Here is a 16,018-nt window from a genome sequence, read left to right as displayed (position 1 = left end):
AAATGTTGGTTTCTAATATTTGTCCACCCATATGATATAATGGATACCCCACAATCCACCCACTCATTTGTAAAATGTGTCAAAGCTCTTTGAACCTTTGCTTGTTCTCTTTCTAATAACATTGTTCTAGCTTACTCATAGTTGGGGGACTTGTATCGTTTTGGGGCTTCATTGATGGCCATTACCATTTCATGCCAATAGGGAGAGAGAAGCACATTGAATGGTACACCACAAGCACAAAGAAATCAAACTATCTTTCCATCCACATCATCCCTCCCAACAACATTAAGGAAAACTCTTATTGGTCTTTTACCTCCAGAGCTTGTAGAAGTACCATGAGGAGATGAGCTACCAAATCTAGAGGTTGCATTTGATTCATATTGATTTTTTTGTTTCTTGCTTTTTTGTTGTGTAACCTCCTATATTTGGTGTATTTTCTTCTTTTTCTAGCTGAAATGTTTGGGCAAATTTGTATCCCCATTACACCCTTTTTATCATCACTGTCCATTACCCCACAAAGATGCCTCCTCACACGATATATGGACCACTAAATGGTTTTCCTCCATGACAACCGTGAGTGCACAAACATTTGTAGCTTCCCCCACCTTTTCCCTCTTCAAGTTCAATGTAGCTTTCCCCTCTAGTGTTTCAATGTTCCCTTCAGGTTCATCCCCTTCCTCTCCAAACCCTTTCTCCTCATCATACATTGGGTCACTCATATGAGGACCACTATCCTCTTGTTCTTCTTCCCTTCTATTCCCACTCTCCCTTGCCATCATTAAAACCAAAAGTGGAATGAAACATAGAAGCCAAAAGAACACCATCTTAGAATATGAATATAGGTGGTGGACAACCTTCAATTAAATGAGCAAGAAGAAAGAATGGGAAAGAGTAGGAGAGGGAGGAGAAAAATACAAAAAATAATGACAACAAAATGAGGGGTTTTCACTTACCTCTTTAGCTCTTGTAGATGGAAGCCCTTCTTTACTACTCCAAACTCTTCCTCCTTCTCCTAGCTCCTCCTTCTCCACTCCTCCAAGCTCTCCTCAAGTCTCTCCTCTTTTCTCCTCTCTTCTCTAAGCTCTCAAAAAATACAAGTGAGCAAATGAGAGGTGAAAGAGCCTTTTAATCCCTTCATTCCTTATCCTAACTCAATTTGGACCCACCCCCAACCACTAAAAAAAAAACCATATTTGTGGGGCGGCAGGGCGGAACCGGCCTGTGCCCATGGAACCGTTCGCGATCCATACAAATCTGGCCCCGAAATGCCGCATTTCGTATAGGCGATCCGCTGGCTGAAACACATTTCAGAAATTCCGAAACACAGATCGGGTTGGACGGTTTCCATTGGGCAGGAACCGTCTTTTCCAGCACGATCTGCATTTCAGAATTTTTGAAACGCGTTTCGGCCGACGGATCACCCACTGATCTGTACAAATCACGTTTCGAGGTTTTGATCTGGGGGGGGAGCTTTCATGTAACACTAGTTTAATCCCACTCATAATCATTAAGAAAACGCATGCATAGAGGCCAATATTTCTTAAAGAGCCAAAATTCTTATTGTTCAGTTAAAGACTATTTCTCATCAACTCCATTGTGAAACAAGGCACTGGAAAAGGCCAAAGGAAGTGCAGGAGGAAAGAGTGTTATTTTTGTTCTTCTGGAAAAGTGAAAACAAAAAGCATTTCATTTTAAAATGCGAGGCCTTCAAAGACAACATAGAAAGTTATATAGATATTCTAGCAGCTAGCTCTTGGGATAATCTATTGAGTGAGAAGTTTGTCGAGAAACTAAGAGCATTTATTGTGAGGCTTCAAAGAAAAATGACTTAATACATTAACCAAATGAAAAAACAATCTGTTCCCTAAGCTCTTTTTAAAATAATTAATTTCTTTCCTTCTAAACAAAATCAACAATCATGCTATTGACCGAAGTGCTTGGAATTGTTTCAAACATAAATACCTCTTTATTCTCTTTATAGAGATTCATGGATGAGAAAGGGAACGCTCAAGGAAGAGATGCTAATCTTTGTAAAGATAGATTCATGGATGTGGAAGGGAACGTTGGTAAAGCAAGAGATGCGAGTAATTATTGACGTTGGTAACCTGAAGCTCTCCGACGAGGAACATTGGGCAGGGCTGGCACCAACATGGATGGATTTGGCAGCTGCCTTAAAGAATATCCCAATCGCGTCACGTCAGTTTCTCAGTTACAATTCAGGCCCCTGGATTTTCACAGTTCGATCGTTCTGTATCTGCATCATTATCATTAGGGCAAACTTCAAGACCACAATCTGTTTCTAAATGCAGTTAGGTAACATAGTTTATGCTCATAAGTGGGATCTCGATTGTGCTGCATATCCTCAAGGTATGTTTCGGCTGACCTCTACCCAATTCAACCTTTCAGTTTTTCGTTCTTTTTCTCAATATTTCTATACATTTATTATCTTTCAATTTATAAGTTGCATTTGCATTCTTAAAATGGAATGACCGTAGTCTAAGAGAGAATTTCTCAACATGTTAGGAATTTTAGGTTTTGGTCTGATATTCGGCAAATTCGGTTATTTACCTTCGTGTTTGATGGTTAGAAAAGCAAGCTATGATTTTTCATCCACCTCGTCGCTGCATATAAGTCCTGCATTTGCGTGACAACTTTCACTTGATAGCCAAAGATTTCTGCTACCTCCTGAGTGAACTGCTGATGGTGAATGATCCGAGATTTTCGCTTTCCCTTCATTCTATGTCGCAAAATAACCGATAATTCCCATTTATGTGTGCTCTTAGAAGGATATAGCGGTCTGAGATAATATGGTATTTTGCGACCTTGGAACGATCCCTAGCTAGCAAGTGATTGCGTTTTTGCCTCTTTTGTATCTCATATCTATCGCCAAGAATATTGGTTCACCTAAGTTGCACTGTGCGAGTGCGGGATCAGCTGCAGGTGCTGCTCAAGACCCAGATTTAAGAGTGGTGGGTGTGGTACTTCTCTCTTTTTCTCTCTTTATATGTCTGTATTATTTTTTTTCTTTCTCCAAGGAAAGAAATCTGCCTCTTTTTGCCCGACGACTTGATCTTGTTGGCTTCTACTCCATGTTAGTAGTGTTGGCATTGATGTCAAATGCTTATAAAGGCCAGCTCATGTAATTAGCTTCAATATGGACTTAGATTTAAGGATAAATAACTTGCTCCAATGAAGTGACTTGGCAGCAGTTTACAATCTGACCAACAATGTTTCGTAAGCAATGTTTGTTTCATAAGCTATGGTTGTTTCATAAGCAATGTTTCTGATGCTGCTTGTTTCATAAGCAAAGGATGTGGAGAATTTTTTTATTTACATTGAACATGAATATTATCATCAGCTTACAGTATGCTATATGCTGAGTTAACATTTCCAAGAAGTGTACTCTCCTGGCTTATATCCAAGCCATGAACTCTTTGATTAGTACCAACTTGCAATCAAATCCTTTGTTATTTCTGAAGTGTTGCTGGTGCTGAAGGTGCTGCAGAGGTTCTTGAAGATGTTGTGACGCAGATGGTTGCAGATATGGGAGAAGAACTTTGAATTTTCCCTAATTCAGGGAACGGGATATGGGAGAAGAACTTTGAATTTTCCCTAATTCAGGGAACGGACATACATTAAAGCTTAGCTATCTGCGTTTGCAGACCAGATTGCCAGTGGGAAATTTGCGCCTGCTACCCAGATTACCAATTGGTAATCAGTGTATGTGTCCTGTAGCATGGATAAAGAAAATTCTGGGCCTTGGCTTATGCAATCATGGTTGTTGGCTTATATTATTCTATTTATTTGAATATTTCGAGGTCCATTTGTCTTGTATTGACCTTTGAAATTCAGAAGAATTTGAAACAAATGGAGCATGTGAAGCTGGAAAGACAGACCGAATCACTTCAAATCCCCGCATTGGAATACAAACAGACAGTTAGTGATGTACATAAAAAGATGTATTTTTGGATGGCAAAGCTGCTAGTGAATTGAATTCTGTGAGAACTAGTTCATTAATTGCTTGACAAAGAGAGAAAGAGGAAGAGGAGCAGAAGTGAGGCAAAACTGAGGAGGAGGAGCAGAGGAGATAAACAACTGCAAAGGGGACAGAGACTGAGTACAGAATAGAGACAAAAAAGAAGAACTCAGAATTCAAAGAACAGGTAAACCAACAAAGTAAATTTGTAATCTTGTCAGAGGATTGGTGTCTCCAAGCCAGGACAAAACCCCACAAGGGGAAAACCCAACAGTCCTCTTATAGAATCGGATCAAAATGAGATATCAAGACCCACAACTAAGACCAAAACAGCCACAAAAATTCCAAGTCAAACCCTCCTCTGAGTCCCCTCCAATAGTCAAAGTCAATGCTGGTCAACCTTCTCCAAATCTGGTCAAACTTCAGATTTTGGCCTTGCAATACCATAGAAATTGCCTTAGAAAATTTGTATGTGTGAGCTGGATTAGGGCAGAAAACCTTTGATCTTCCTCTCTCCTTTGACTTCAACCTTCTTCTTGTCTAGGTGCAGAAATAGATAGAAGATGTGATGAGAATGAATGAATCCAAGAGGTCGAATTTGCTTCTTATATATAGCTGTCCAGGAGGGTCGAATAGGTGCCACTGGGCCGACTTGGTCTTTCTGTTGACTCTTTGACTCAAAAATAAAATTCAATCTCTTTTCCTTTCAAATGTCCAAATGAGACATGACTCAAAGTGCAATTTCTTTTGACTCATGATAAATTCTTCTCTCTTTTTGACTCTTTGAGCATAAAGAACATGCTTTGACCAAAATAAAATAATAATGAATATGATAAATACATAAATGATAAAATTACATTACATTAGGAAGACCGACACTAGTTACAATTTCAACACTCCCTCTTAACTAGGGAGGAATTCATAATGACTCAACAAGATATATTCTCAAGTTGAAATATTCATATAAGAAAGGATCCAGATTGATAAGCATCAATGATAATTACATCATCATAACCAACATTGTCAAACTACCAAGGCCTTGAAAAGTATGCTCTATCTCTTCACTAGATCAGAGCACAATGCTAGGAGGCATAAATTTGGACACCACGCCTCTCAAGGCACATACACCACCCAGGTGTTCTGAAGGTATGACCTCACAGGACCATTTCCTAATCCCAAGGAAAAGTACGTCCTTCGGTCCATTCTTTACCAAGTTCATGTATCCAACTTAGGATGTTAATCCTAATCAACCAAAATACATGAATAAAGAATGTATGTCCCTGATGCTTATCCAATCCACCATTCTCCCTACCAGTGTTCATGCACTAGGCTTACGACTGTTAGTCTTGGCCATAATACGTGACACATGGAGAACACAGTGTCCACCCTCACTCCCTCACAACCATGGAGGAGATATCCACAAGTCCAATTTTATCTCGAAGATACTCATGTTTCTTGTAAGGAAGAGACTTTGTCAATACATCTACTACCTGTTCGTCAGTGGGATATATTGTAGCTTCACAGCCCCATTCTGCACCATGCTTCAAATGTAGTGATACCTGATATTAATGTGCTTCGATCTCGCATGAAAAATCAAGTTCTCTGGAAACTTTATGCAACTTTGATTGTCACAACATATTATGGTCAGATCCAAAGGTCCTCCAAACAAATCATTAAGTAATTTACAAAGCCAACTGCTTCATGACTAACTTCTTTGGCTGCCATGTATTCGACTTCAGCAATACTTAATGCAACCGAGTCTTGTTTTCTGCTCATCCAAGAAACCATAGCGGATCCCAAAGAAAAACAACCATTGGTAGTACATTTTCCATCTTTAGCACTACTTGCCCAATCCGAATCAATGTAACCCAATAATTGAATCTCATTTCCTGCAACATATCTCAAACAATGATGTATGGTCCCACGGAGATATCTTAAGATGTGTTTTGTTGCTATCCAATGATCATGTCTAGGATCCATCTAAAATTGGCTAAGAGTATTTATTGCAAAACATATATTTGGCCGGGTGTTCACGAGATACATCAGAGAACCAATCAACTGTCGGTAAGATGATGGATCAACAAAACTTGAATTTGAACTCCTTAGCTTCTTCAAATTGGTGATCAGAGGTCTTGTCATGGGTTTGCTATCCATAATCCCAAATTTCTGTAGAATATTGATCAAATATTTGTTAAATTTTGCAATTTTGCAATTATTATCTTAGATCTTCAACCTTTAAGTGCAAATAGTAACCAATAGCCATATAGAAGACATTTAATAAATAGTAAGACAACAGATTTGGTTCAAGCCTAGAGAAAAAACCCCACTGTGGGGGAAAACCCCTTAAGAATATTCTTCTATTAGATCTTCATCAAATGTTCAACAAAGATACATAAGCAGAGTACAAAATCCTTCTCTCAATGACAACAACAATACCCTTTTTCAATCTAGGACAAATCTTCTAAAGTGTGAGATTTGATCACAAATGTAGAAGAACAGATCCTTTAATCCTTCAACAAAGATTACAAGTGCGAATAGGAGATCTATAATAGGTTTGCCAGCAAATGACAAATAAGCCTCAATGCTAGTTAAAAAAAAAAGCCTTTAGTGCGAAATGATCTAGCCACATATATGAGAAAAATATCTTCCAAAGATCGTGTTTCAAGATGAGTGTTAATGAAATGAAAATAAGCTTCAGAATTGCAAATTTGAGAAGAAGATAAGCTTTCACGAATGAGATAGACAATACGTCTTCACAATAAGATGATTTGGCCACAAATAATAAGTAAATATCCTCCAGTAGCGAGAGGATGAGACTTGTAATACGAGATTTGCAAAAATTGATACAATGAAGATCTGCCACCAATGATAATACAAGATAGAGATCTTGCCAGTAATACGAAATCTGCCAAACGATAATGCAAGAAAGAAATCTCCAAAAATGCGAGAGAGAAATCTCCACTAGATCTGCCAATGATGAAACAAAATAACAGGTTTCCAATAAATCTGCTAACAGTGAGAGAGATAAAATACTGATGCAAGGGCTTTATCACCAATGTGAAAGAGATCACCAGTGATGATAAGAAATGTGTCACTGATAATAAGAGATCTGCCGATGATGATAAGAGATCTGGCACTGATAATAAGAGATTTGCCAATGATGATAAGATATCTGCCACTAATAATCAGAGATCTGCCAATGATGAGAAGAGATCTGCAAATCTACAATAGATCTGCTAACAATAAGAGAGATAAATTACTGATGCGAGGGCTTGATCACCAAAGCAAGAGAGAGAGAACTCGACGTGTTGCAAATGAAGGCTTCTCTTCAATATATAGGGATCTTTGAGACAAAATACCTAACTCGAATTAGGCTTTTGGAAGCTCCTAGTGTGATCCATTTTTGCACATGTCGAATTAGATCGCTTAAGTGATTTTATTTTGCACATGTCAAAATAACTTTATAAAACAATTTTGAAATAACTTTTGCACTTATAAAATAATTTGCACTTGAGAAATAATTTGCTTCAAGGGTGAAGGGGGTTAACTCATAGAGTATTTTTCTAGGGAAATTTCTCCCTTAGTTGCACAAAATTCAACAATATTTTCCTTGACCAAGATAAATTTCGCCAATTTTTTGCCAAACTTCGAGTCCTAGGTAATAGTGCATTAGTTCAAGATCTTTCATGTCAAATTCAACTGTTAGTTCTTGTGAAAATTCCTATCCTCAAGGAACCCCCACTATAGCAAAAACTGAATTTACTTCTCCTACTTGATTTTAATATACATTATCAAGTTATTTTCTGAATACTGAAGTAAATTACTTCTGCAACCTACATTACTTTAAATTTGATTACATGAAACATAAAACTGAGCAAACAACAAGATACATAGGACAATTAATTTTGGACAAAATAGTCCCCAGAAAAACCCAATGCGGGAAAATCGGTGCAACAACTCTAAGGGTTTTATATTATTAAGCAGTAGTTTTGAATACAATGCTCGATGCCCTCCCGACAATCCAGTGACAGAGAAAATACAATGGCGGAAAACTGAGTGAGTTTTACCTCACTTTACCCGGCTGATCCGACAGCAAAACTAGCTAACCCTGGCTATCTCTGTGCTGGCCCTACGTAGGCCTTTCAGGCTTTGCGCTATCTCTTCTACCTTTTGCGTCAACCTTTTCGGTTGTTCTGACAGTTCCTCGACAGTTCTGGCTTTCTGCGTTAGGGCAACTTCTGCTTCTACGCTGGCCTTTCTGGCTCTGCGTCAGGCCTGCGTGGGCCCAGATTGCTCCAGCGTCAGTCCTTCTAGCTGCTGCACTGCCTCCACTAGCGTCTCTCTGCCTCTCTGCCAGTACTCCCGAACTATCCTTGCCCCTTTGCTGTAGAATGATCACCTAGTTCAAATTCTCAGCTTCCTAGCCCCAGAAATCGAACTTCCAGATCAATTTGTTCTCTCCGTGTGTTTCTAAATGAACCCCAAGCCTCCTTATAATTTTCTCGTTGAGACTTCAACGGCAGAGATTAAGTCTCTAATCAACGGCTAAAATTAAAACTTGATTTGATCCGCCTTCTAGATCACTCTCACCCATATTTTGATTAATACACATTAATATTTTAATTTTCCTATGTTTAGACTTAGAAACCCCATTAAAAATATTAATTATTTTAATAAAATACAATTCGGGTGGAATTTCACCAAACGGTTTATGGGTTCTTTAGAGCACATCCGATGCTACCAAAAACTAACAGTTCTTTCTTGCATTGTCGAATAAGATGCTCCACACTTGTTATGAGTAAGTCATCCACATATAGAAATATGATCACAAGCTCATTCTTTACTACCTTGATGTAGAGGATCAAATCTGTATTACTTTTGACGAAACCAAGTCTTATTAGATAGGCATCCATTCAGGCATAACCCATGCTATAGGGGCTTGCTTTAAGCCATATAGAGCCTTCTTTAACCTACAAACATGATTTTCTTTTCCGTGCACTCCAAATCCTTGAGGTTGCTCGATGTAAACTTGTTCATCAATTGTGCCATTTAGAAAAGCTGTCTTTACGTCCATTTGATGTATATTCCATCCCATAGACGCTGCAATATAGATGAGAGTGGTAATTGTCGTGTACTTGGCTGTACGAGCAAACATTTCATCATAATCATTTTCTTCTTGTTTAGAGAATCCTCTAGCCACAAATCTTGCCTTGTCTTTGTCAATACTCCTATCAACTGCATACTTGATTTTGTACACCCACTTGGAAATCACAACTAATTTATCCTTTACTCTAGGTGTTGATTTTTTTGGGTAGCATCGGATGTGCTCTAGCTCCGAAATTTTGTGGAGGGGCTAGAACACATGAGATCTCCAAGACCCATAAATCGTTTGGTGAAATTTCTCCCGGATTGTATTTTATGAAAATAATTAATATTTTTAATGAGTTTCTTAAGTTTAAACTTGGGAAAATCAAAATATTAATGGGTATTAATGAAAATATGGGTTAGAAGCTTCTAAGAGACGAGGATCAAGTCTAATTTAATCTTAGCTGTTGATTAGAGATTAGATCACGGTCGTTGATATCTCAACAGGAAAAGTATAAAGGAAGACTTGAGAGTCATTTGGAGACACACCATGGCAAATACTTAGTAACCCGAGGGAAATCGATTCTCAAGGAGTAAGAGTTCGATTTTAGAGGGAGAGTTGCAGGGCGAAGGAAGAGGACGACATCAACATCAGTCAAAGATGGAGGAGGAGGTGACGCAGAGCACCAGAGGGACAATGCAGAGGGACAACTAAGAGAGGCAGCGCAGCAAGGGACGCAGTCCTTACGCAGAGGTGACACAGTGAAGGCTGGAGGGTCTCTGGGGTGTCAGAATTTCTCCAAAGGGAGGAGGAAAATTATCTCAGGTGTTTTCTTAGAGGTTTCTCTATGTTTTGTAAAATCATTCCTTGTAAAGAGATTGTTGCTGAAGAATAATAAATAAACCCTCATCTGCTGCAACAACTAAGATTAAAACTTGATTTGATCCGCCTTCTAGATCACTCTCACCCATATTTTGATTAATACCCATTAATATTTTAATTTTCCTAAGTTTAGACTTAGAAACCCCATTAAAAGTATTAATTATTTTAATAAAATACAATTCGGGTGGAATTTCACCAAACGGTTTATGGGTTCTTTAGAGCACATCCGATGCTACCAAAAACTAACAGTTCTTTCTTGCATTGTCGAATAAGATGCTCCACACTTGTTATGAGTAAGTCATCCACATATAGAAATATGATCACAAGCTCATTCTTTACTACCTTGATGTAGAGGATCAAATCTGTATTACTTTTGACGAAACCAAGTCTTATTAGATAGGCATCCATTCAGGCATAACCCATGCTATAGGGGCTTGCTTTAAGCCATATAGAGCCTTCTTTAACCTACAAACATGATTTTCTTTTCCGTGCACTCCAAATCCTTGAGGTTGCTCGATGTAAACTTGTTCATCAATTGTGCCATTTAGAAAAGCTGTCTTTACGTCCATTTGATGTATATTCCATCCCATAGACGCTGCAATATAGATGAGAGTGGTAATTGTCGTGTACCTGGCTGTACGAGCAAACATTTCATCATAATCATTTTCTTCTTGTTTAGAGAATCCTCTAGCCACAAATCTTGCCTTGTATTTGTCAATACTCCTATCAACTGCATACTTGATTTTGTACACCCACTTGGAAATCACAACTAATTTATCCTTTACTCTAGGTGTTGATTTTTTTGGGTAGCATCAGATGTGCTCTAGCTCTGAAATTTTGTGGAGGGGCTAGAACACATGAGATCTCCAAGACCCATAAATCGTTTGGTGAAATTTCTCCCGGATTGTATTTTATGAAAATAATTAATATTTTTAATGAGTTTCCTAAGTTTAAACTTGGGAAAATCAAAATATTAATGGGTATCAATGAAAATATGGGTTAGAAGCTTCTAAGAGACGAGGATCAAGTCTAATTTAATCTTAGCCGTTGATTAGAGATTAGATCACGGTCGTTGATATCTCAACAGGAAAAGTATAAAGGAAGACTTGAGAGTCATTTGGAGACACACCAGGCAAATACTTAGTAACCCGAGGGAAATCGATTCTCAAGGAGTAAGAGTTCGATTTCAGAGGGAGAGTTGCAGGGTGAAGGAAGAGGACGACATCAACATCAGTCAGAGATGGAGGAGGAGGTGACGCAGAGCACCAGAGGGACAATGCAGAGGGACAACTAAGAGAGGCAGTGCAGCAAGGGACGCAGTCCTCACGCAGAGGTGACACAGTGAAGGCTGGAGGGTCTCTGGGGTGTTAGAATTTCTCCAAAGGGAGGAGGAAAATTATCTCAGGTGTTTTCTTAGAGGTTTCTCTATGTTCTGTAAAATCATTCCTTGTAAAGAGATTGTTGCTGAAGAATAATAAATAAACCCTCATTTGCTGCACCGGTTTTCCCGCATTGGGTTTTTCCGGGGACTATTGTCCAAAAATAACTATGTTGATGTGATTGACTCTTGTGCTTGTATTTCACTGTTCTTTTCTCTATGCTATTATGTGACAACTGCAGTAGAATTTATTTTGATGTTTACTGAAGGGTTTTGTAAATAACTTATTGTGGAAAATAAGTAGGAGAAATAAATCAGTTACTGTAGTAGAATTTCGTGTTAGAAATTTTCACATGGTATCAAAGCAGAGATCGGGCAACAGGATTAGAGAATCTGCAATGAGTCAGGAGCATGATGCTGGAGCAGCAAGGGACTCACGCAGTTCTCTCGGGAAAGAGGAAAGCACGAAGAATATAATGGATCACGACTATTCTATGTTAGCTTCCAGATTGGAAGAAGAAGTCGCTTGCTTGGCAAGTTCTGCTTCCTCTGAGGTTTGGTATATTGATAGTGGAGATTCTGCTTACATGATAGGAATATGAGAATGTTTCTTGAGCTATCAAGAAGAACAAATGAACTTCCAAATCACCATGGGAAATAAGTCAAAATGTACCCCCGTAGGAAGAGGTACTGTAGTTTTTCAAACAGAAGCAGGGGATCGGCTTCGAGCTACCAATGTGTTGCATGTGCTTGGATTGGGGATGAACTTACTCTCTGTATCTCAGTTACAAAACAAGGGCTATGATGTTTTCTTCATTGGGAAGAAAGTATATGTCAAACATCCAAGTTGGAAGAAGAAGGCCCAAATTGGAGTCAGAAGTAACAAACTGTATAAGTTACAACTAGAATCTCCAATGGCATTGATAGGCAGCAGTGGGGAAAAATATTTGAATGAACTATGGCACAAGAGGATGGGGCACTTACACCATGGGGCTCTAAGAATTCTCAAAAGAACAGTCACAGGAGTTCTAGAATTAAGTACCAAACGAGATGATGTATGCAGAGGTTGCGTACTAGGCAAGTACGCCAAATCGACTTATTCCAGAAGTAACAATAGGGCAAAGAGTGTTCTGGGATTGATACACTCATATATCTGTGAACCCATGTCCACAAAAGCTCTTAGTGGTGTCGAATATTTTGTCACTTTCATTGATGACCATTCCAAGAAGACTTGGATCTACTTTCTAAAAACCAAGAATGAGGTTTTTGATCGATTCAAAGAGTTTAAAGCTCTGGTTGAGAATTTGACAGGGAAGAGGATAAAAGTGTTGCGCTCAGACAATGGTGGAGAATACATTGATAAGGACTTCACTGATTTCTGTGCAAGGGAAGGCATTAGAAGAGAATGGACAACTCCATATAATCCGGAGCAGAATGGAGTAGCAGAGAGGAAGAACAGGACTATTGTTGAAGCAGCAAGGGCAATGTTGTATGATTAGGATATGCCCAAATTTCTATGGGCAGAAGCATGCAACACAACAGTATATGTCCAAAACAAGACTCCTCACAGTGCATTAGGTAAGATTACTTCGGAGCTAAGTCACATGACACGAGGACACGAGACACGGAGGACACATAAATACGAGTATTCAATACGAAACGCAACGACCTGGAAATAGGACACGGGGGACACATTTTATATATATTTAAAAATATATATATATATATATATATATATATATATATATATATTAATATTATATATATATATATATATATATATATATATATACCGAAATATAGTTTTTTATCCATATTAAATTGCAGGTTGCAGCTTATCTAATCAAATTAAAATATAATTACTTCTCAAAGTTCATAGTTCACTTTAAAAAAATAAATAGAATCAAAATTTAATTACTTCTCAAAGTTCAATGTTCATAGTTCACTTTAAAAAAATAAATAGAATCAAAATTTACAACTTACAAGCACATAAGAAACTAAGTAGTAAGTACTTACTACTAATTATAAATTTAGAACTTAGATATTAAAACCATAAAATGCAGATTTTCCATTAAGTCATCAAAATCAAAATGTATCACTGTTCAATGTTTACAATGTACATAGATAGATCATAGTAGATACTGACTCCTGAGAGAATGACAATGGAAAATACAAAAGAGTAGATACTAGATACAAAATAAGTAGGAATATCATAGCTCGGTACTGGTCCATGAGTCATGACTCATCACTCTATCAATAGTCCATGTCCTCTATGTCATAGTCACCATCACTGCCACTGCCATCTCACTGTACTCCATCCTCCTCCTCTATGCCCAATCTAGGATCTGTTGCTGCATTTGTTGGTGTGGAGGATGACCCCTCAAGATGCTGTGTCTCATCATCAAAAGTCACTGGCTCTAGCACTGGGTCATTAAGATCCATGTTGGCTAATGCCAACTCAATACTGTCGTCCAAGCCCATATCATCAGGAAACACATCCCACATCTTTGTTTTTCCCTTCAACCACTCCTGTCTCTGCCTGTAAATAAGACGAAGGTTGGTGTGCACATACACCATTGTCTCCGCCGTGGATTGCTCAAGCTTGCTCTTTTTCAAACTATATAGATTCCCGTAAGTGCTCTAATTCCTCTCACAACAAGAAGATGAAGTAATTTGAGAGAGGACCCTCAAGGCTAACTGTTGTAGAATAGGGCATGTTGCCCCATGAGTTGCCCACCATGCATAGGCACTTTTGACCCCCCTATCTCCAAGTACATCATACCCCCCAAATCTCCTGGTGCCGGTGGAAAACTCTACAAAGCCTTCCTCCACCTCAAGAAAAGATGTGTTATCCTGAAATATCCTTCTGAATGCTATTTTCCTCCCCTGTGAAATCTCTCCATCCATGTGAGGAGGGTATCTGTGTGAGGTCCCACCACGGAGCCACTCTTGACTGTAGTACTTGGGATTCAAAGAGTGAGCTAAGCAATGCAAAGGTGTGCAATTCTTATCCCACCTAGAGACAAGAATATCCTGTATGGTGGACCATAAGCTCTCTGCTGATGTCTCATATGCAGGGCACTCATTCTCCATAACAATAGTCTTCACAGACTCAATCATGGAATCCCAACCCTCATAAACCTCTCCTAAGATGGGTTGGTCCGTGTCTGCAAACCGCAAGAAAGAAATGATAGGGTTCATGATCTTTATGGTAAGATCCACCCTCTCCCACCAACCATCATCTAACACTATGTCCTTTACCTTTTTTGAAGCTGTTTGATCCGTCTTTCTCCAAAAAGACCAAAGATCTGAAATAACCATGGCCCCAAGAGCGGCCTTCACCTCCTTCAACCTCTTAAGCATGATGAATGAGGAAGCAAACCGAGTATCTGCAATCTTCAACAAGGATAGATGTGTGTACTCTTTATATATTGTGAGGGCATTGGTATGGTTTTGCACAAAATTTCGGATATGGCGTGCATCCTCAATAAGATTGCCAATCCATGTCACATCTGAAGCAATAGATTTGAGTGCTAAATTCAAAGAGTGAACAATGCATGGTGTCCAAAATATTTGTGGATATTTAGTTTTCACAATCAAGCCAGCTGCTTTGCAAACAGGTGCATTATCTGTGATGATTTGCACACAACTTTCAATGCCTACTTCTTCAATAACTTTAATAAACAGCTCACCCATATATTGTGCATCCTTGTATTGTCCAAGAGCATCAACTGCTTTCAAGAAAACCGGTCCATTTTGAGAATATACCATGAAATTGATGAGAGGATGGCGTGCTGTATCTGTCCATTTATCAGAAACAATACTGACACCAGATGAGATCCATGATGATTTAATAGGTTGTAGAATTTTATCCACCTCCTTCCTTGCCTTAACCAACAATGTGGTTCTAAGTTTTTCTGAACTTGGAGGCACGTACCCAACTGGAGTTCTATCAACTAGAGCTCGACACATCTCAATAAACATAGGAGACCGTGCAACATTAAAAGAAATGAAGTTGAGATAGAAAAAGAATGCCAATGTAAGATCAACCTCATCTCGTTGCTCACGCTGAAAATCTTGTCCATTGGACCACCATAAGTTTGGGCTGCCCTCTTTTTTGTTGGCTGAATTTCTTTTCTCCCAAATCTACTACTATTAGCATTCCTCAAGAATGGAAGAGGATCTTCATTTTTACTAGTTTTCCTGCTTGCTGCCACCACATTCCCAGAGCCAGCTGCATCCTCCCTTTCCAAATCCATTTTTTCTCTAGGACTGATATTTTTGCATGCTCCAATTCCACAAGGAAGGCCCAACAAATGGCCCTTAACTCGAAAGTAAGTGCTCTTAAATTCACCCTTGCAGAAATTACAAGACCAATGCACATTCCCTCCCGGACCAGTCTTTGGCACTTGCTTCTTGGTTACATACTTCCAAAGAGGGTATTTTTTTAGCTGTGCTTGTTGTCTTGCTGCAACAACATCATATGTTATTTCTGGCTGAAAAACACCTACAGCTTCACTTGAAGCACTTGGGGCACTATGACCAAGAGAAGGTGAAACAGAAACACTTGGGGGGGGGGGGGGGACCACGAATAGCACCGCCCTTCCTTTGACCTCTGCCGGCTGCCTTGGATGATTGAGCCATTAATCTTCTCACTGTTATAACGTCCACACACCTTCACCTACAAAAAAAACAA

General features: G+C 38.9%; 1 protein-coding gene across 4 annotated transcripts in view; it reads left to right on the top strand.

The window, feature by feature from the left end:
- The first annotated feature begins 1,990 nt into the window (after positions 1-1,990).
- LOC149219313 (ycf20-like protein) overlaps positions 1,991-16,018 on the top strand; it is a 93,027-nt gene continuing 78,999 nt past the window's right edge. Inside the window, exon 1 of one of the 4 annotated variants that reach the window (XM_089384331.1) lies at positions 1,991-2,367. The gene's annotated coding sequence lies outside the window, so the exon portion shown is untranslated. Of the gene's footprint in view, positions 2,368-2,786; positions 2,970-16,018 lie in introns of those variants that run through there. The other 3 variants (XM_089384329.1, XM_089384328.1, XM_089384330.1) reach the window with 3 other exon arrangements.

This window comes from Pinus tabuliformis, chromosome Q, assembly GCF_031772625.1.
Source record: "Pinus tabuliformis cultivar Carrire ecotype Pingquan chromosome Q, CPIR1, whole genome shotgun sequence".
Lineage (NCBI taxonomy): Eukaryota > Viridiplantae > Streptophyta > Pinopsida > Pinales > Pinaceae > Pinus > Pinus tabuliformis.
The sequence above is the reverse complement of the archived record's forward strand: the minus strand, read 5'-3'. Positions and strand labels throughout refer to the sequence as shown.